This window comes from Notamacropus eugenii, chromosome 4 (genome assembly GCF_028372415.1).
Source record: "Notamacropus eugenii isolate mMacEug1 chromosome 4, mMacEug1.pri_v2, whole genome shotgun sequence".
Lineage (NCBI taxonomy): Eukaryota > Metazoa > Chordata > Mammalia > Diprotodontia > Macropodidae > Notamacropus > Notamacropus eugenii.
Window position 1 is genome coordinate 298,139,810 of NC_092875.1, and position 23,665 is coordinate 298,163,474.

Consider the following 23,665-nt stretch of genomic DNA (forward strand, 5'->3'; position numbering starts at 1 on the left):
ATGTTTTAACTTTCATGCAGGGGGGAGAAGAGAGGAAGTATGTTAGAATTGAAGGATGTATTTACCTTTTAATTTTTGTTGTGTAATGTTATGAGTGACAAGGGAACATAAAATAGTAATTTTACACCTTGTTTCAGATGATTCTGCACCTATAACAAGTAACAGAAAGTTCAAACAATCATCAGAATTGGCAGGATATTGCTGTTTGATTCACTGTTTCGTGTGACTAAGAAAGGATCATTGAGATTAGGTGGAAATTACCTTAGTGCATCGTTAGGAGACAGGTCTGTGCACTATTTAAATGTAGGGCTTTGGGGAGAGGGGTGCTCGATAATAGAACAGTATGATGAAGTACAGCCATCAACTGTATAACACAGTGTATTCAAAGGTGAGAAACTGATGTATTACTTTGAAACAAAGTTGTTAATACATGTCGGGCAAAGATACCCGCGCATCATTTATTCATTTTGTTTATTTGCTATTCCTCTTGAGTCTGAAATTCATTCTAAGGTTCCTTTCAGTGGTATTTTGACCAATCTAATGGGGAGGGGTGTGGAAGGTGAGGATGGGAATCTCTATTTTACTAAGAAAAGGAGCAATTGAACTACTTAGCTTGAATATTATATTTAAGGTCGCATTAGAGGAGGAAGGCAAGACATAAATTTCTTTTTTTGTTGGCTGGATGCTTCCAACACATCCACCACTACTACCACCCCCCACGCAAATACACACACTTCTTTTTGAAGAGGTCCCCATTAATAAATGCTAATGACTGTTGATTGATTGGTACATGTATTTACTGTGCATTGTTTGCCCAATCTTCCTTTGATGATCACTGACACTAGGTCTCTATCCAAAAGAAAATCTGTAGCAGAGTTCATCTCGTCTCTAAATGGCATGAGTAAGAAGTCTAGTCAAAGGAATCTTTGTGGTGAAGTTTAAAAATCCAGAGAGAAAAGCAGTAAAATAAATACAGTTGTATTACTTCCTGGCTGCCTTTCCAACATCCTTTCACGATGACTCACTTTTCAGAAAATTAACTGCAGTCTCTTCCTTCTTAGAGAATTCCAATTGAACCTGGCAATGTATTCCAAAAAGAGGGGAAAAGCCAAAGAGAGAGAGGAGGAAGGGAAAGGGAGAGAATGTGGGGAGAGATAGAAATAAACAGACAGACAGATAGAAAGATGGAGATAGAAACAGAGAGGCAGAGATAGAGAAAAAAACACAGTGACAGATATATAGACACAAAGACAGGCAGAGAGAGAGAAAGAGAAGGAGAAGAGGGGAAAAGGAAAGAAGGAAGGAAGGAAGGAAGGAAGGAAGGAAGGAAGGAAGGAAGGAAGGAAGGAAGGAAGGAAGGAAGGAAGGAAAGAGAAAAAATAAAAACCAAGAAAGCAGACAGATGTGCCAAACCAAAGTTGTAAAATCATTTTCATTTTGAAAGGGAGAGGACTGGAATTGAACAGCCTCAGGGTAATTCCAATGTGTACTATGACTGTTTATGTTTAGTGATCTGTTGAGTGAGTAGTTATAAAGCTTAGGACCTACGGCCTTCTGCTCCTATCTGGCTAGGCAAATTGCTGCAGGCACAGAAATGCCCGAAGGCCAGCATTAAACCTGTTATTATTTCTCTTCAGCCCTTGTCCCTTATAGAATGGGAAAGAGGGTGTTGTGTTGTGCTTTGAGATACTGGTGGTTCATTGAATCGAAAGTGAGCTATTTCATTGGTTAGCCTTAGCAGGCTAGTCAAGGGCTTAATGTGGTCACCAAGGTCTTAGACTGATCATCTCAGATCCACAGCACACAAATCTGCTGTTTGTCCAGTATAAAAGTCCTTTCTTTAAAAAAAAAAAAAAAAATCATGCACTTCTTGCTTGGACAGAAAACGGCATTGTTTCCTTAATTCACTTTTTAATTTCTATAGTTATCCCCTGAAAGTAATATAAAATTATTGAAATCATGGCAGTATGTTCTTCCTCCCCTTTCTTCTACCTGTTTAAATTTGGTTCAACAGTTGAGAAAAGCTAGAATACACAATTAAGTTATGTGAGAATTTGGGATAGGAAATGAAAGCTGTGCAATTTGTAATTTGGTAAAATTAATAGTAAATTTAATAGTAAAATTTATAGATAAGTGAAATATATGGAGAACTCATAAAATTAAGATAATTGATTTTTTTTTAATTTGGAGGAAGAAGAAAATGTTCCTCATATGATCTTTTGTGGTTTCCATGTTCTAACTGAATTTCATAGTCCTAACCAAGTCTTAACTCTTCTTATTATTGAACAGTCATAACAGCAGTCAGCCAACATATAAATAGGAAACTTTAGCAACATTTAAGCACTTGTTCATTCATGCACATTGGAAACAATGTCTTTTCATGCAGTATATGACAGTTTCGTAAAGTTTTAAATGTTATAAATAAATTAGTTAAAACATTTATTTTTTTGATCACTTAGTAGCATAGCTAAATTGGTACAAAAGTTTTGGTTATATTTAAGTCCTCTAAAATACATTTTTATCATATATAGTAATGAAAAAAAGTGAATTTCCCATCATCAATCATAAGCCTATGGGTATCATAAACCATGCCATTCTGATCTGGATTCTTTAATCACTGACCTGTTACACAGTCCAGATGAGCCGTATCATTACTATTCACTATTTATGAGCCTTCTTCCTTAACTTTGACCACAGTCATTCTGCCTTACCACACTGTATGAATTCCTGTCACCCCGTTTGCTAGAGTTAAATGCCTTGTCCTCAGACAATGACTACACATATAAATTACTGGAACTGAAATTAATTAAAAGTTTCACCTCATATTTTAATGAATTATTATTTCAAATCATGTCTTCCAAACTGATTTAAAGAAAAAAGATATCTGTATCAACTGGAATCAAACTGGCATAACATCCAAATTCAATGCCTTTCAAATTCTTGTCCTTCATAATCAAATTTTGCTAATCTTCCATTTCAGCAGCATTTACTAACCATCTACTAATGCAGAACACTGTGTTCAGCAGTGGGGGTTAAACACACTTTAAGTAAAATAGACCCCTATCCTCAGAGTTCATAATTTAGTACAAGGATAAAATACATATGCAAATAACTCTACAACAAAATAATAGCTGATAAAATTATAAGAGGTACTAGGCAATGATTACATGAGGGTCAATGGAAAAGATTATTTTTTGAAATTATATATATTTTTTAGAATTTTCAAGTAATCATTTAAACTTTTCTGGAGGACTTTCACCAAAGAAGTCCTTGATGAAACTATTTATGGTATCTGTATGTACCATATGAAGCCGCAGCTGATAATTAGGGTAGTTGTGAGGAACCGAAGAAAAAATAATTGCAAAGGTCTTAGGACAATGTCTGCCACAAAGCAAACACTATGTAAATCTTAATTATTATTAATGGCTATTATTTGGATATGACAGAAAAGTAGTCATTGATGACCTGTAAGAGAATAGTTTCAATTGGTTACTGTCCTTCATGATTGTAGAGGGCCAAAATGACATCATTATGTTGGGGTCAAGATACAGTGTATCTAACTGTGGCTGTTAGACCAATAAGAGCTCAGAATGTTCTGCCACAGACTGGGCACAAATAGCCCACAAGAACATTTGAAGTAGAGATGTCTCTAAATTTGTGCATTCCATGTTTCTTTTGAGCTACTGCAATTCGCTTCTGCTCATAGAGCACAGCAGTTCTTTGATGCAGGCAACTCATACTGAACTGCCCTGTGCCAGTGTTTCCCATGTCTCACGATCAATTCCAAAATTCTGCAGAGACTTCAAGAATGTCCTTGTATCACTTCTTCCAGTTTCTGTATGGTCACTTGCCTTGTCTGAGTTCTTCATAAGACAGTTTTTTAGGGAAACATTTTGACATTCAGGCTATGTGACCAACCCATTAGAGTTGCACTCTCTGCAGTAGAGCACTAGGGAGGAAGTCCAGCTGTGATGAACTGAGGAAATAGTAGATAATGAGAAAGTAGAGGTAATGAACAGATAAATTGGAAGGAGGAGAAGTTGAGGTGACCAAAAGGAGAGTCATATGAGATGGAGGCAATATGAGTCAGTAAAAAAGAGTATTGTCTTGAGAGTTAGAGAACCTGGGTTTGATTTCTGATGTTAATAGCATGTTTTTTTCAAGCAATTTAAAAAGCAATTTAATTAATCCTTCTAAGTCTCAAGTTCTTTATAGATAGCCTATATCATTCTTTTTTCGTTACAGATTTCCCCCCTGTGCTCTCATGATAGTAACTAGCTAGGGCAGAAGACAAAAGAAAGGCTGGGTTTTTTCTTTTATTTTTTTTTAAATTTTGGGATTGTAGTATTTTATAATTAAAAACACATTTATTTGCATGAAAGATAGTGGAAAAGGAGAAATGGAAGATTCATGAAAACCAACATATTCTTGTACTTTCATGAAAACCAAGCTTACAAGAAGATTGAGCAGGCACCTACTAAAGTGGTATGGATTTGGGAATGCCAGGAAGACTCTCTGTATCTCCATTCTTTCCCCACCACCTCTAAATACTTTTCTTTTGATGATGTGTGTCACATTAATTCTTTAGCTCAAGTAAGTAAATCTATTTACTTCTCAGTTTTCTAAATTTTTCCATTTGTGGCTTCTGTCTTATCTTATATTGATCTCTAGCTGTAAATTATCTTGCTTACTGAGTCCTGCAAAAGCCCTTATTTGCATTCTTTAACCTCCACCTATTTCCCCCATGGTGTGGAGGTGACCCTGGGTTTCTTAAGGTTTAGGAGTCTGTGGGTCCCAAGTTAAGCACCTCTTGTCTATAAAATTATAGAACGGTTGTGATCTTTCTTGGTGGAAGGAGAACTCACATAGAAAGAAAAAAAAGGAAGAAAGGAAGAAAGGAAGAAAGAAAGAAAGAAAGGAAGAAAGGAAGGAAGGAAGGAAGGAAGGAAGGAAGGAAGGAAGGAAGGAAGGAAGGAAGGAAGGAAAGAAGGAAGGAAGGAAGGAAGGAAGGAAGGAAGGAAGGAAGGAAGGAAGGAAGGAAGGAAGGAAGGAAGGAAGGAAGGAAGAAAAAAGGAAGGAAGAAAGGAAGGGAGGGAGGGAGGGAGGAAGGAAGGAAGGAAGGAAAGGAAAATTTTTAAAGAATTTCCATAACACCTTTGCCCACTCTACCACACAAGGCCTTAACAAGTTAAGTATAAGGCAGGCACCAGCAGTTTCAATTTCAGAAATTTCATTGGAGTAGATAGTAATCTTAGAAGCCCCATTCAATAAAATCTGGACATAATTTGACCATTTTGTTTCTTTGGTTTTTTTTTCCCTTTGTATTCTCAAAACTTACCTTGTGATTTGAAAACAATAGGTATTTAGGAAATGCTTGCTAAATTGAAATGAAAACTTCTATTCATTTGCATCTTTTTCGTAACATCATGGTTTTCAAAAAACATTTTTATATCAATCAATATTACCTCTGTGAATGACCTTGTGACTTATCTATAAACATATTTAGCAGTAGATGTGCTTGCCCAGGGAGACCCATTCAAATTACTTTTTAAATTGTGGCATAAGTTAAAACTTTTATTCTTTTTAGTTTGATTAGGTCACTATTATTGTCTCTTTTTAGCTTGTAAGAATGTGAAATGTTATATTAAAAGTACTTAATAAATATGATATGATATGAGCTGGAGAAAATTAAGGCCTTCTCAGCCACCTGGTCACCAAAATATTGAAGACCTTTCCTCTTGTGCTAAAAAGAAAAAACGGAAAATGAATATAGCATCTTTCTGGGGGAAAGGACCTTTTAAAACTATCACAATATATTTAAAATTGAAAGTGAACTTCTTATTATACTATTTTTTAACTTTTGTTTCAAATATAAAAAATTGGTAGATTTTTGCTTTTATAAGAAAAATTTTAAGGGAAATTGAATTAAAATATGAAAATTATATGGATTATAACTGAATAAAATCACAAATATAGAACCAGAAAAGAAATTTATGAAAATCTGATGATGAAATGAAAAATCTTGCATTTTCTTAATAACGCAGGAATAACAGTCTCACATCATTTATAATAACAGTGAGAGAAAAGGAGAGAAATGGAAAAGGAAAAATAGGACAAAGTTGTAAACTACTTAATTAACAGACAATATGCTGCAACACTTCAATGAATCTTTGATCTCATCCTTATGGGTACTTCTTTCAGTGATGCCAAAGATAACTCATCCCTTCCCACTTAGTTTTTGGACTCATGCTTGTAGTCTTCCATTTCACCCAATGTGCCAGGACCTTATTCTAAATCTTATGGTATCATTGAAGGATTCAGGTTGTACGATTGTTACTACTCTTTGCTGTATGACATCCCATCATTTTTTCTCTAACCATTTATTTTTTTCTGATGAAACACTTTACAACTCTTTTGTAAAATTCCTTGTTTTCCCACCATGCACTGTTCCATTGCATTTTGGACATTCCTTCACTTCAGTTCTTTGGAGACTATACTATTATTTGATTGATAGTCATACAATATCATTCAAAGAATTTCCATGTTAAAAAATAAAGCAAGACTTTCTTTCAAGGAGAAACTCACAGTCATTAAAAGTACTCTGCAGTTTCCCAAAAGCAATCAACTCTACTTTCTTGTTCCTGACCAATTCTGGGCCCAGTTTACGATCCCTTTATAGTGGCAGTCCAAAGTACATGCAAGGTTTCTGGGTTGTCCATCCAACTGTCTTTCATAAACCAGACAAGAAGCATTCTTCATCTCCTTGACTTTACCTGCATGGAAAATCAGGCTAAACTCAGCTGATTATTGGTTCTCATGATCTTTGCATTACGCACTTCTGCTTTCATGTCAGTAAGTAGGTCTGGTACACAAGTAATTTTGAGTGGAGTTGTTGTTATTGGTGTTTAAGGTAATACTATCTCAGTTCATTGAAGTTCTCAAAGTACTTTCAATTCAATTATAAATGTCTAGTAAGCTTTTATTACATGTAAGGCACTTTGGTACATACAGACTATACACTGACAATAATGAAAAAAATTTCCTCAAAAGATTAGCATTCTATGAGAAAAAATGTACATATATGTATATGTATATATACACATATGTGTGTACACATACATATACACACACACACACTATATGCAGGTAAACAAGTGGAAGACAATTTGAAGCAAGAGAGAGCACTAACAAAGGGGATGAAGAGAGACTTTCAGTCGGATGCAACAACTGAGCTAAGGCATAAAAGAAGCTAATTGTTGTAAGAGGCAGAGGTGAGGAGGGAGATCATTCCAGGCATGGAGGACTATCTGTGCAAAGACACAGTGGTAGAAGATGGAGTGCGAGGTTCAAGGAAAAGAATCTTGACTGAAGTATGGAGTGCATGAACTTTTTAAAGAATAAAATAAGTCCAGAAAGATAGGTTGGATTTGGGCTCTGAAGGACCCGAAATGCCAAGCTGAAGAATTTGTATTTCATTGTACAGCAATAATTAGCCTCTGGAATTTCTTGTTTAGGGCAGTGACCTATGCTTTCAATGGATTATTTCATCTGCTTTATAGAATACAGACATCCTGAAATCCAGAAAATCAGTTAGAAGACTATTGTCACAGAATAAATGGGAGATGATGAGGCCCTACACTAAGAGTGGTGAAGATGTGAGCAGAGGAAAAGGGATAAATGCATCATATAGAGATAGAGATATAAATATAGATATCTCTCTGTATATATACATATACACATATGCACACACAAATGTGTATATATATACATATGCACATATACACATACATGCACACACATATACATATATACATACATGTGTGTGTGTGTGATGATAGAATCAGTAAGACTTGGTAACTGATTGGATATGGGAAGGAAGGGAAGAGGCAATGGTAACACTTCCCTCACACAACCTAGAGGTAGATAGTACAAGAGTTTCTGTTTCTGTTCTGTAGACTCTGAAAAGAAGGTAGAGAAAATAAGGTTAGTCTACTAATGTCCTTCACTGTCTGTGACTGTAGGTACAAAGCTACATCTAAGTAAATTAACATAGAATATTTTTTCTCTCTTAAAAATGCAGTGAAATATCCTAAAGACTTACTTGGTCAAGAGGACTAAGGATCAAAGCATTGACATAGCTTCCTTGTTGCCTAAGAAGAAAAACCCAGCACTGAAAGACTCAAATGTGCTCAGACTTGACTTTCTAAATAGGCGTATCTTAGTATTCAAGAGAACTAATGCTAATGTTGTATTCTTATTGAATAATTTACTCTTGTTAAGTGAAACCTTCTTTCAATATTACATGATCAGAAAATATCTAATTTTTTTTTCCATTGCTGAGGTGAACCATAAGACTGCCTACGTATAGTCAAGCCTGGGTATCAACACACAGGTAGTGAGCATCAGAGGAAGATTTGCAATTTTATAACTCCTACAGTCACTCTTCCACTGTGTGAGAACTGCCCTTTTTTGGCATTTTCACAAGCAAATAAAAGTTATTCTATGATAAAATGACTAGAAAGCATCTTGACTTAGCTGACTACTCATACATATGAATCATCATGTCCAGATAAGAACTATAAACCCAAAATAAGTGTTGTGATCCAGGCTAAGATAAAGTCTCTTCTTGTATGATCTGTTTGTGTTGCTGCCCATTGACCAGAAGAATACTAACTAAATAACTAGTTTTTGTTGATCTGTTCTGTGGTTCCTATGCAATAGTTTCAGGAAGTTTTGCCATTTTAACTGTATAAAGATCGAGGCTATGGAAATCACTCCCTTCTAAGAACTTGCCCCTATCGACATATAAATTAATCCAACCAAGAACAACAGCTAAGCAAAGAGGACAATATTAACATGTGCCACTCTTCTGGCTAATATTCCTCTCTTTAGTATGTATATCAGTCAACAATCCAAAAATAAATCCAACATTCTTACCAATATGTTATCTCTCTACGTTAGGCTAAACTAATATGATTTTTAGTATTTCCATATTCAGGTAATATCAGAATTTTGTGAACTGATGGAAAAAACTGAAGTTTCCAAAGCTTTTGTCTTACTGATTTCCATCATATACCTGAATCATCAGAGTGATGAATTGCACTAAGGCCTTGTCAATGAAGCTTCCCTTGTCCAACCTGATCTGGTTATTCAGTTAGCCAAAATAAATAGACTGATCATTTCATAGTCTGCCTCTACAACTGTTTGAATGATCATGTCAGATCAACCTTCGCACTATAGTATGAGTTATTCACCAATTAGTGTGCAGTAGATAAGTCTCAATCTTGTGAAATAAATCATGGAGCTGTTATCCAAGCTTTCCTAATAAACCTTTCCAAATAATTTGTAAAATATATAAGATGCTATGCTTAATTAATTTAATACTCCAATGACATTACTTAGTAATAACACTCTCTTCACCATCCACATAAACCAAGAAAGTATAGTGAAGTGGAAATGATGCTCATTTAGGAGTTAGAGGTTTGTTGTTTAGTTACTTTTCAGTTGCGTCTTACTCTTCATGACTCCATCTGGGGTTTTCTTGGCAGAAATGTTGGAGTAGTTTACCATTCCCTTCTGCAGCTCATTTTACAGATGAAGAAACTGAGGCAAATAGACTTAAGTGACTTATCCAGGGTCATGCAGCTAGTAAGTATTTGGAGCCAAATTTGAACTCAGCAAAATATCAAGAACTGGTGCTCTATCCACTGTGTCACCTAGCTACTTAAAAATTTTGTTCTGCCTCTCACTTCCTGTGTGCCCTTAGTCATAGGGTTAATTATTTAACATTATTTGTTACTTACCTTAAATACATCATTATATTAATTGTTTTTTACATTTCTGGACCTTGATATCCTCATCTTCAGGGTTCTTAGACTAGTTGGCTTCAAAGTTCCAAGGTATCTTTCTGGTTTAGATCTTTCATCCTGCTAGGATGAAAAAGTTTGTCATCCTGATGTAATGCATTCATAATTTGCGTGCTAAAATATTTTTCTTAATTTTAACACTTCAAAACTTTAATTGATAATCATAGTCTATCTACATGATCATCTGTTCTTGAACGCTTTGCTAAATTATTTATGTATAGCCCAAAGTACTTTTCAAGTAGTGAGCAATACTGTTCTCCCACTTTCAAGAAAATAGTACCACCTTGAAAGACAATGGTGCCATGAATAAATTGCTGGATCTGAAACTAAGAGAGATAGGTTTGAATTCTTCCTAGATACTTAAAAAGCTATGTCACCATGGACGAGTGATGGAGAAGGAAATGGCAAACCACTTTAGTATCTTTGTTAAGAAAATCCCCAAAATGGGATCATGAAGAATTAGACACAACTGAAATTACCGAACAAAAATGACAAATGGGTGAGACACGTTAACACTCAAAGTCTCGATGTCTTCAACTGTAAAATAGAGCTAACAATATTTCACTAAATTTTTGTGGGTAAGAAACTTTACTTGTATGCTTTATTTACAAGTATGTATTCATCAGAGTAAGACTTTAAAAGAGCATCCAGTGTATGCTAAACTATATGCATGAATGAATTACAAAAACAATTTCTTCTGACATCACACAATCACCATTTAAGTGTGCTATCACCAAATTCCACTCGGATTCCTCCCTTACTTCTTCTGAACAGAAATCAATTGCCCTTATATCCCTAATATGCCAAAACTGGAGTGGGACTCAGAGAGACTTGTATCCTCACTTGAAGAAGAAATGCAATCCAAGCTGATTGAAGTGGAACTAAAATCCAAGTCTCCTGACCCTCAGGACCATGCATTACACATTTGAAACTGATTTTCTCTGTCCTTCTAAGTATGCAAAAGGTTACTCTTCCACAATTTCTTTAATGTCAGAATATATTCTCCCAGAACATCCTGCAGATATTTGGGAATTCCCTCAATATGGATTTTTGTTTGCATGGACTCTGAGTGTGTCAGCTCCTGAAGAATTTACACGTCTTATATTTGATGAAAAAGGGCAGGCTGTGTGACCTTGGACACATTACTGCACATCTCTGAAACTCAGCTTCATCTGTCACTTGGGGGTTGTAATTCTTCCTTTGCCTACTTTACATGATTATTATGAGAACAAAATCAATGATTATAATGTAGAATACATTATGTAATAGTATAGTGTATAGAAAGCTGCTCTTGGGTACAGGAAGACCCAAGTTTATGTCCTCTCTCTGCTACATCCTGGTTATGAGCCTCTGGGCAAATCACTTACACTCTCAATGCCCCAGACAACTGTTGATGCTGTGGAGAAGGTGCTGAATGCAGTTAAAAGAAGCTTATCAAAATGTTCCTTATGCTGATGAAATCACAATTCAGTCAAAAGCATTAAAGATAATTTTATGAAATCACTTTATAAATGGTAAAATATTATACAAATAAAAATTATCATTTATTATTAATGCTGATAGACTTTCTAGCTCTCAAATTCTGATTTAATTCAAAATATAAAAAAAGATAAATAATGTTAGTCCATTGGGTTTGAGTTGTGTTACAACATAGTATGTGAATAATTTCAATAGACTACACACACACACACACACACACACACACACACACACACATTGGAGAAAGAAAACTCCAAATGGGGTTACATAAAGTTGGACGTGACTGAAACAACTGAAAAACAAAACACACATGCATACACATACACACACAGACATGTATATATTATATATATTCCTATTTTTCCCTTTCTACATTAAGTATAATATATATAATAAAGACATATACATATACATGGAGAGAGGCAGAGAGGCAGAGATACACATAGAGACAGAGATACAGACATAGATAGCTAGAGAGAGAGAGAGAGAGAGAGAGAGAGAGAGAGAGAGAGAGAGAGAGAGAGAGAGAGAGAGAGAGAGAATGAAAACATTCTAACATGTGAAAAAAACATTTTCACTAAGAGGTGGTGGAAAAAAAGGATTCTGTGGGAGATGTTTATGAGAAAGGAGACCTTTTTCCATCACCTAAATTAGCCAAAAAGAGAATAGGAACACTATATCATGTTATTTTCTCTCATCAGAGACCATGTCTATTTGTTGCATTATTCAAAATAAACACTCAGTGAAGATACTAAGAAACTATTTCCATGTAGAATCTATTCAGTAGAATAGTTGTTATTTAGAGACCTCTCCAAGAGGCTGACCTTATACTAATTTCTGACTAGATAAATGCCATCTTTTTGGCTGGGTTACTGATAAATACACCAAGTAAAATGACAGATTAAGTTAAGATAAATCGCAGATCTCAGAGTTGGAAGGGACCCCAGAAGTCACACAATCCAAGATACAAGAATCCCCACATGTCATCATTTATTAATGACCATCCAGCCTTTGCCTGAAGACTTCCAGTGAGAAGGAAATCATTAAGTCTCAAGGTAGTCCATCCCACTCTTGGATAATTCTAACTGTTGAAGTTTTGAATCAGAAACAATGCATGCTTTTTTTATTGCTATTTGTACCATAATCATTCCCTGACATACCTCCCTTGAAACAAAGAAAAATAGTTTTGCAAAATTCACTGACTCAGCAAGCTTATCTGACATCATATATAAGATTTTGTACCCATAGTTCCCCATTTCTCTACCAAAAGAAAGGAGAATATAAAAGGAGAATGTTTTATCATTCGTTCTCTGTGACCAAGATTGATCATGGCATTTAATCTAAATTCAGCTACCTTTTAGTGTTGTTTGTATTTACATTATTATATTCATTTTGTAAGTTGTTTTCCTACCCTTACTTTCTTTTCTCTACATCAGTTCATATAAGCTTGCCTAAGGTTCTCTTAATGAGGTGATGTCCCTGGCATGCCCCTCAGTGTGGGTGACTGTGCTAAATGAGATTCACATTCTAAATGAAACTCATAATAATTCAAAATAACCAATCCACATGGGAAAAATGAATTATGTAAAGAATTTCTATTGTTTAGATTGTGATGTGCAAATAGATAAACAGCTCAAAGAGTTGGGCCATTAGAGCTAGACATTATCTTACACATACTGAATGGAGAATGATATTGGCCTAGAATTTCATAAAAAGGAGAAAATCTGGATAGGCTTTGGTAAAACAGGCAAGACTTTTAATGATGCCAAATTTCTTTTGGAAACAAAGGCTAATAGTTTTAATACCAATAGTCTTCCAGTGATACTATATTCTTCTTACATTCCTCTCTAGGCTACACGGCTGACTCATCTCTACAGGACATTTTCTATCATACCATAGCAAGCTTTTTACAATGGAAGCTTACTCCAACCCAGGACTACTTCTTACATCAGGAGTACCTTCCTCCCCTATGGTCTCTGTCTCTCTCATTGTCTGGTTCCTCCCAGGACATCCATTTTAAGGAGAAGGCTCAGACTATCTGTGTCTTCATTCTTCTCCAGGCTATACTCCAGTCATCTTCACAGGACTTTGTGTATTATGTCTCTGGGCTGATTATCTTCATCTCCTTCCATTTCCCTTGCTTTTCATCTCCTTTTTATGTCTTGTTTCCTTGATGTAATCTCCTTGACTGGGATTGTCTTTTACTTTGCTTGTATTTGTATTCTCAAGGCTTAGCAGAGTGTCTGTCAAACAGCAATTATTTTACAAAATGCTGGTTGACCTGACTTGACTCTATAAGTGTGAATCATGGTAGTTTCTAAAGAATTAAAATTGCCAGTCATCCCAAAGGCAGTGGAAGGAGGGATTAGTCTATAATATATTACCAGTAAAAAGTTCTGTATGAGGATTTGTGTAAAACATGTAAATGAAAGTGGGCCTGTCTGTTATGTAGAAAATAAAGAAATATTTAATAGAGACCACACATGTTCCATTAGAATCCATGCCAATGTCAAGAGAACTAGGTAAAAATTTGCAAGCACACTGGATGGATACTGTCAAAAATTGTTGTGAGTTCATGGACAAAAAATCACAATCTATATGAAAGCATAGCTAACTAGAAAAGAGTACCCCAATTAAAGAAATTACAGATTCTTTTAAGCATTGAAGTATGTTTACAGAAATAGAAATACGGGGCAGAGCCAAGATGGCGGAGTAGAAAGACACACATACACATAGCTCCGAACCCACAACACATAGAATGGCTACAAGGAAGTAACTCACGGCGAATTATGCACCCAGAGGCCACGGAACATTGGACCGAGGGAGATTTCTGTTCCGGAGAGACCTGCAAACCTCTCGCGGGGGTCCTTCGCGCTGCGGACTGGGCGCCGGGACTGGGAGCTGAGTGCAGCCCTGCCACGGCTGCAGCACCAAGAGGAAAAGATCCGAGCGGGCTTCAGGGACGCGATCTCCAGTGGCCACGTGGGTCCCTCCACCCACAGAGGGACCTGAAAACCTCTCGCAAAAGGTCCGTCGCGCTGCAGACGCGGAGCCCAGCCCAGACATGCTGCGGCCGCGGCACCAAGAGAAACAGATCTGACCAGGCTTCAGGGATGGGATCACCAGCGGCCACACAAGTACCTCCACCCACAGGTGACGGGGGTTGGTGAGAGAGTCTCTTTGGCGGGTCGAGAGGGGAGTGGGGTGCCCCCATAATTCAGGCCCCCCCGGGAGGTAGAAGCTGAGAGGCGGCTGCAGACAGGGGCTCCCCAAGCGGGCGGGGGCCTGGATCCATTGAGGAAGGTCTGTGCATAAACCCCCTGAGGGAACTGAGCCTGAGAGGCGGCCCTGCCCTGACCTGACCACCTGAACTTAATCTCACACTGAATAGCAGCCCTGCCCCTGCCAAAAGCCCTAAGGCTGGAAGCAGCATTTGAATCTCAGACCCCAAACGCTGGCTGGGAGGATCAGGAGGTGAGGTGGGTGTGAGGAGAATATTCAGAGGTCAAGTCACTGGCTGGGAAAATGCCCAGAAAAGGGAAAATAAATAAGACAATAGAAGGTTACTTTCTTCGAGAACAGACATTTCCTCCCTTCCTTTCTGATGAGGAAGAACAATGCTTACCATCAGGCAAAGACACAGAAATCAAGGCTTCTGTGTCCCAGCCCACGCAATGGGCTCAGGCCATAGAAGAGCTCAAAAGGAATTTTGAAAATCAAGTAGGAGAGGTGGAGGAAAAACTGGGAAGAGAAATGAGAGAAATGAAAGAAAAGCATGAAAAGCAGATCAGCTCCCTGCTAAAGGAGACCCAAAAAAATGTTGAAGAAATTAACACCTTGAAAACTAGCCTAACTCAATTGGCAAAAGAGGTTCAAAAAGCCAATGAGGAGAAGAATGCTTTCAAAAGCAGAATTAGCCAAATGGAAAAGGAAATTCAAAAGCTCACTGAAGAAAATAGTTCTTTCAAAATTAAAATGGCACAGATGGAGGCTAATGACTTTTTGAGAAAGCAAGATATCACAGAGAGAAGAATGAAGAGAGAAGAATGGAAAAATGGAAGATAATGTGAAATATCTCATTGGAAAAACAACTGACCTGGAAAATAGATCCAGGAGAGACAATTTAAAAATTATGGGACTACCTAAAAGCCATGATCAAAAGAAAAGCCTAGACATCATCTTTCATGAAATTATCAAGGAAAACTGCCCTGAGATTCTAGAGCCAGAGGGCAAATTAAATATTCAAGAAATCCACAGAACACCACCTGAAAGAGATCCAAAAAAAGAAACTCCTAGGAACATTGTGGCCAAATTCCAGAGTTCCCAGGTCAAGGAGAAAATATTTCAAGCAGCTAGAAAGAAACAATTCAAGTATTGTGGAAATACAATCAGGATAACACAAGATCTAGCAGCCTCTACATTAAGGGATCGAAGGGCATGGAATAGGATATTCCAGAAGTCAAAGGAACTAGGACTAAATCCAAGAATCACCTACCCAGCAAAACTGAGTATAATACTTCAGGGGAAAAATTGGTCTTTCAATGAAATAGAGGATTTTCAAATTTTCTTGATGAAAAGACCAGAGCTGAAAAGAAAATTTGACTTTCAAACACAAGAATGAAGAGAACCATGAAAAGGTGAACAGCAAAGAGAAGTCACAAGGGACTTACTAAAGCTGAACTGTTTACATTTCTACATGGAAAGACAATATTTGTAACTCTTGAAACATTTCAGTATCTGGGTACTGGGTGGGATTACACACACACATGCACACATGCACACACACATAGAGACAGAGTGCACAGAGTGAACTGAAGAGGATGGGATCATATCTTAAAAAAAAAAATGAAATCAAGCAGTGAGAGAGAAATATATTGGGAGGAGAAAGGGAGAAATTGAATGGAGCAAATTATCTCTCATAAAAGAGGCAAGCAAAAGACTCATTAGTGGAGGGATAAAGAAGGGAGGTGAGAGAAAAACATTAAGTCTACTCTCATCACATTCCAGTAAAGGAAAGAATAAAATGCACACTCATTTTGGTAGGAAAACCTATCTCACAATACAGGAAAGTGGGGGATAAGGGGACAAGCAGGGTGGGGGGAATGATAGAAGGGAGGGCATGGGGAGGAGGGTGCAATTCGAGGTCGACACTCATGGGGAGGGATAGGATTAAAAGAGAATAGAAGTAATGGGGGACAGGATAGGATGGAGGGAAATATAGTTAGTCCTATACAATACAATTATTATGGAAGTCATTTGCAAAACTACACAGATTTGGCCTATATTGAATTGCTTGCCTTCCAAAGGGAAGGGGTGGAGAGGGAGGGAGGTAAAGAAGGTGGAACTCAAAGTGTTAGCATCAGCTGTCGAGTAATGTTCTTGCCACTAAGAAATAAGAAATACAGGTAAAGGGGTATAGAAAGCTATCTGACCCTACAAGACAAAAGAGAAGACGGAGACAAGGGCAGAGAGGGATGATAGAAGAGAGAGCAGATTGGTCATAGGATCAATTAGAATGCTTGGTGTTTGGGGGGGAGGGGATAAAAGGGGAGAAAATTTGTAACCCAAAATTTTGTGAAAATGAATGTTAAAAGTTAAAGAAATAAATTTAACAAAAAAAGAAAGAAAGAAATAGAAGTACTATGAAGGTCTACTTTAGCTGTTTCTGATATATTTTGCTGTACTGTCTCATTTTTATCACTTTATTTTTTAGTTTCTTTTTTTAATATTTATTTATTTTTGGATAATGACAATCATTTCCACAAAATTTTGAGTTCCAATTTTTCTCCCTGTCTCTCCCCTCCCCCTACCCCATAACACTGTGCATTCTGATTACCCCTACCCTCCATGTGCCCTTCCTTCTACCACACCCCACCCTTTCCTTATCCCCATCTTCTCTCTTTCCTTGTAGGGCAAGACAGATTTCTATACCCCATTATCTGTATTTCTTATTTCCCAGTTATATGCAATAACATTTCTCAATATTCATTTCTAATACTTTGAATTCCAACTTCTGTCTCTTCCTCTTTCCCTCCCTCCCTCCCTCCCTCCCCAACCATCCCCACTGAGAAGGCAAACAATTTAATACAGGTTATATATGTGTGGTTTTGCAAAAGACTTCCATAATAGGCATGTTGTGTAAGAATAACTCCCTCCATCCTACCCTGTCCCCCCTTTATTCTATTCTCTCATTTGACCTTGTCCCTTCCTAAAAGTGTTTGCTTCTGGTTACTCCCTTCTCCCATTTGTCCTCCCTTCTATCAATCTCCTCATGCCACTTTTCCCCTTCTCCCTTATTTTCCTATAGTGTAAGATAGATTTTCATACCAAATTTAGTGAGCATGTTGTTCCCTCCTTAAGCCATATGTGAAGAGAGTATGCTTCACTTTTCTGCTTTCACCTCCTCCCTTTTCTCCTCCATTGAAAAAGATGTTTCTTATCTCTTTTATGAGTGATAGTTTGCCCCATTCCATTTCTCTCTTTCTCCTCTCAATATATTCCTCTCTCACCCCTTAATTTTATTTTTTATAGTTATTATCCCTTCTGATTCAACTCAACCTGTGCTCTCTGTCTATGTGTGTGTGTGTGTGTGTGTGTGTGTGTGTGTGTGTGTGTAATGCCTCCACCTACCCAAATACTGAGAAAAGTTTCAAGAGTTACAAATATTTTCTTTCCATGTAGGAATATAAATACTTCAGCTTAGAAAGTCTTTTATGGTTTCTCTTTCCGGTTTACCTTTTCATGCTTCTCTTGATTCTTGTGCTTGAAAGTTAAATTTTCTCTTCAGTTCTGGTCTTTTCATCAAGAAAATTTGAAAATCCTCTATTTCATTGAAAGACCATTTTTTCTCCTGAAGTATTATACTCAGTTTTGCTGGGTAGGTGATTCTTGGTTTTAGTCCTAGTTCCTTTGACTTCTGGAATATCCTATTCCATGCCCTTCGATCCCTTAATGTAGAGGCTGCTAGATCTTGTGTTATCCTGATTGTATTTCCACAATACTTGAATTGTTTCTTTCTAGCTACTTGCAATATTTTCTCCTTGACCTGGGAACTCTGCCATTTGGCCACAATATTCCTAGGAGTTTCTCTTTTAGGGTCACTTTCAGGAGGTGATCAGTGGATTCTTTCAATATTTATTTTGCCCTCTGGTTCTAGAATATCAAGGAAGTTTTCCTGATAATTTCATGAATGATAATGTCTAGGCTCTTTTTTGGATCATAGCTTTCAAGTAGTCCCATAATTTTTAAACTGTCTCTCCTGAATCTATCTTCCAGGTCAGTTGTTTTTCCAACGAGATATTTCACATTACCTTCTATTTTTTCATTCTTTTGGTTTTGTTTTGTAATTTCTTGGTTTATCATATAGTCATTAGATTCCCTCAGTTCCACCCTCATTTTTAAAGAACTAATTTCTTCAGTGAGCTTTTGAACTTTCTTTTCCATTTGACTGATTCTGCTTTCTAAAGCCTTCTTCTCCTCATTGGTTTTTTTGACCTCTTTTGCCAATTGAGTTAGCCTATTTTTAAAGGTGTTATTTTCTTGAGCATTTTTTGGGTCTCCTTTAGCAAACTGTTGATTTGCTTTTCAAGCTCTTTCATGATCTGAGCCCATTACATATTCATTTTGGAGGTACTGGATGCAGAAGACTTGACTTCCTCTAACAGTATACATTGTTTTTCCTCATCCAAAATGATGGAAGGAAATACCTGTTCACCAAGAAAGTAACCTACTATGGTCTTATTTTTCCCCCCTTTTGGGGCATTTCCCAGCCAGTTACTTGACTTCTGAATCCTTTGTCAAGAGGAGGGTCCTAGTGCTCCTCTTCACCCCAGGACCTTACTCAAGGCTGAGATTCAGATCAGCTCCTCAATTCCCCCAGGGGCTTTAACTGAAGCTACTCCCACAATGGAAACTGCCAGATTCCATTAGCCACTGCTAAGCAGCACTCCTTCCTGGCTGCTGCTGCTGCCAGCACTACCTGGTGCCCGTGCTAGGGGGAACCCTGCTCCCCTCTCGCCCAGCTGGAAAAGCCCTCTCAGTGACCTTTGAAGCTTTCTTTGGTGCTGGTGGGTTGAGGGATCTGAGACCCTCCCTTCTGGGGTATTCTGCCCTGGAGGCTTGTTCAGGTCCTGTTCCTCCTGGTGCTGTGTGGCCAGAGCTGGGCTCCACTCCACTCAGCGTCCTATAGGATAGATCTTTCCTATCGACCTTCCAAGTTACCTTTGGCTGGAAATCTCTTTCACTCTGTTGTTCTGTGGCTTCTGCTGCTCTAGAATTTGTTGACAGTCATTTTTTATAGGTATTTTATGGGCTATGGGGGAAGAGCTAGTGTATGTGTGCCTTTCTACTCCACCACCTTGGTTTCACTCCCACTTTCTTTCTTCTTGAACCTACTGATTATTTAGTATAATAATATTTGTTTATATTTAGATGTACATCTTTTCTTCATATTTCCTTTATTCATAATAATCTCATTATTAAGCATCTTTAAGGATATATTTAAATTTCTTCTGATGTTGTTCATGTCTGAGTTTTGTGACCAGGTGGATTATACTGTCCATGAGGTTTTCTTGGAAAAGATACTGGAGTGATTTGCCTTTTCTTTTTCCAGTAAATTAAGATAAACTGAGGTTAAATGATTTGTCGAGAGTCACACTGGTAGTAAGTGTCTGAGGTTAGATTTGAACTAAGGTCCTCCTGACTCCATTCTTCACACTCTATCCACTGAACCACCTAGCTGCTTAAACTGCCTTTATAAATTTATTTATGGGTTCTTTATGCCCTAGAACATGGCCAATTATTGTGATGGGGCCATAAGAGGCTGAAATATCAGTAACCTCTTTCATATTTCTATTCCATGATTACAAGAATCTATTTAAATTGAAAACTTTCTTTTTTTCAAAATTTGGTTGAGATCTATAATTTCCTTGCTTATATTTCTTTCACATTTATTCAGTTCTGAAAGAGGAACAATGAAGTCATTTAAAATGATTGGCATAATCAAACCTTTCTTATTTCAGTAGTTTTTCCTTTAATAAGACACTGGGTAATTTGGTGAATGTATAGTTAAAACTGATAATGTTTCATAAGTAGCATAGTGGAAAGAGGTGATTCTGAAGTCAGGAAGACAGATTTAAGTCTTTCATCTGATAGATACCACCCTGTGACCCCTGAGAATGTCTTCTCAATGCTCAAAGCAAATTTTTAAGACTATATCTTGCCAAGAAAGTGGACATCTGTATCCATAGTGGAAATTCTACTCTGGGAGATTCATGAACTGAATGAATTACAGGTCTGGGTCAAAACACATGATTCCTTAACTATGCCACTTTCAAGAATAGTGTAATATCCCTATTTGTTTCTCTCAAAGTTATTGTTTATTATTATTGAATTATGTGAAATCATTAAGGTGAATCATACTTTTTTGGTATTTGTTTTAGACAAAATAAATTTTATTCTAGGCCTTCTCTATTGTCAGTTCTCTGGGAGACTGAACTTGTCATAAAAAGGTCATAATCCAAAAGCAGACATTGGAAAAATTGATGAAGTTTATTTAAATAACCTTTCATTACAGCTTCCTAATTGATTGTGCTCCTTTCTTCCTCCAACCTATGTAAGATCACGGGAACATAGAATTCAAGATTTAGAGCTGGAAGGGATCCTAGATAGACATCGTTGAAAATAGTCTCTTAATTTTACAGATAAGGAAATTGAGGCTGAGAGGTTGATGGACTTGCCCAAGATTATAGATAGAAAACATTTGAGACTGGATTTAAATCTTCCTAACTCCAAGACTAGAACTCTGCTCCATGCAATATTATCCTCATTCCAGTTCCAGGTTCATAGTTCACTAGTAAAGATTGTGCTTAAAAGAAATTCATTGAACATGTCAGCTTCTGGGTCACTTTTAGTTATCTATCATCAGCATTTGTCATGTTTTTGTTTTTTTTTCTAACGGATAAAAAATTTCCTTTAACATTTTATTTAGTTATTTTTCACATTTGTGGATCATCCAACCATGAGAATTAAGATATTATAATAAAGGCTGGTATCATTCCACTTTTTATATGACAAGAGGAAGAGATGCCTTTTTCAAGATATTTTTAGCTAATTTTTCTGATTTGAAAATTAGTTCAGACAACATGAGAATGCCATAAAAAGAGGTGGGTAGCAAAACTTTGGAAAGTATTACTTCACATATAGAAAGCCATTCTTGTTCAGGCCATTTGTTCAATAGATTGATTTCCCAAGGTCAGCACAATCTAACAGTGAATTACTTCTGTGAATGTGTAAATTGTAAATTGACTAGAATTCATATACAATAAAACCATTCTCAATGCCCTATCTTTTCTAACTTTAATTCTTACAGTGCCTATTGCCAAATGTCTATAAATCTGATTTCTGTTTTTGAGTATCTAATCAGGGGAATTCGAGGATACAAAAATAAAATTGAGTCTTAGATTCACTTTCCTACTCACTTTATTCCTTCAAAGTATTTTAATAGCTCCTACCACTTCAAAGGATCCCCCCTGCTCTAGTGAAATTGGCTACCCTTGACAAATATTTTTCTTTCAGGTTAGTGTCTGAGTTGCATTAAAAATATAAATTATCCCATTTTAAGAAAATAAAAACAGAAGCATTAATTTTTAGAGTTGGTCCCTTGACAATAAAGTATACAAAATTTACACAAGTTCTAAATAAAGCTTTTGGTGATATTCCTAAGAGATAATATACTAGACAACAATTAATAGAATAGGTTTTCATCCTAGTCATATGCCCGAGAAATGTGTGGAGTAAACAAACTTTATATGATTTAAGCCATTTCACTGGACCTCTCTGTTTCTAAATTTCCCCGTTTCTGGGGAAAAGGAGTTTGGGAATATTATATTTCCTTTCCCTGCATTAAGTTGTATAGTGGATAGTGTCAGACACTGAATCAAGGAGTCTTGAGTTGTATTCCTTGCTCAGATACTTCATAGTTGTGCGATCTGGGCAAATCACTTAACCACTCTCTACCTCAGTTTCCTCATCTGTGAAATGGGGAAAACAATTTTATCTACTTTACATAGTTGTTAGAATCAAATGACATAATATATTTAAAGCACTTTGCAAACATTAAAGCACTATTTCAGTGTTGGCTACCTATAATTGATAGGGTTGTGAATTAAGAATTAATTAATAAAATTATGACATGGGGACAAGTAAGCCCAGTTCTTTGGGCACTCAGTGAGAAAAGTCATTATTGGAAGCAGAAAATGGGACTGTAATAACACTTTAACAAGGCACAGAGACAGTGATGAAAAATGGGGAAAGATATAAAAATAGTGTGGGAACAGGGGAAGAAATGACTGAATCAGACAAGCAGTGTGATGTTGGGAGTGAGTAGAGGCATGGAAGATCCTTTGCATAGCCATGGTTTCAAGTGGGGTGCACTGAGCAGCTTGGACCCCATGGAGATGGATGAGTACTTAAAGGGCAGGAGTTTAACCTCTGATTCTATAGGTTTGGGGGGAAAACAGACCAACTCCCATCTGTGCTATTTTGGGATTAATTCACTAAACATATGCAAATTACCTCAAAGCCATTGTAATATTTGAAAATTATATCTCTAAGCTATCATTACCTTTTGGAAATTCTGGAAACGGAAAGGCTGGAATTTGTCTGGAATTTACATACCATAAAACCAAAAAATCCTTAAAATGACACCTACATGGATTCTTCTGATTTATCACATATAACCAGAATGTGAGTTTTGGTTAAAATATGACACAATTTGTAAATTACACCCCTTTGATCATTGAGATGGCTTCTACATGTCTTCCAGATTCCCCTTTACAATCATATTTCTTGCTATCACTTTAAACTGACTACATCTAAATTTATTTACTATACTGACTAAAAGGAGGATCCTCAAAGGAACCAGAACAAAATATAGTTTTAACATAGGCTGGTGACATGACAGGAAGGAGGGGTGATAAATGTGCAGTCAGGTTGCTATCAGGACAAAGTGAGGACGGCCTCCAACATGTGGGCTGGATGCTTCGTGGGAAACATAGAAAGACACAGACAAAAATTATACAGGATGGGAAGGCATTGATGCGCTGTGATCTGTATCTTTTGAGGAAACTTCACTGAGGTCACAAGTCATTGAGATCTCAAATCCATTAGAGATACTGGAATAAGACTCACCTCCCCCCAAATTGTCATGATACACAGGTAGATATTTAAGTGGATACTTCACTTCTTCTTCCATAGCATGTAAGGTCTAATACTTTATCCCATTTTTCTTTAATTTCTGCATCTAAAAAAGCAGTATTCAA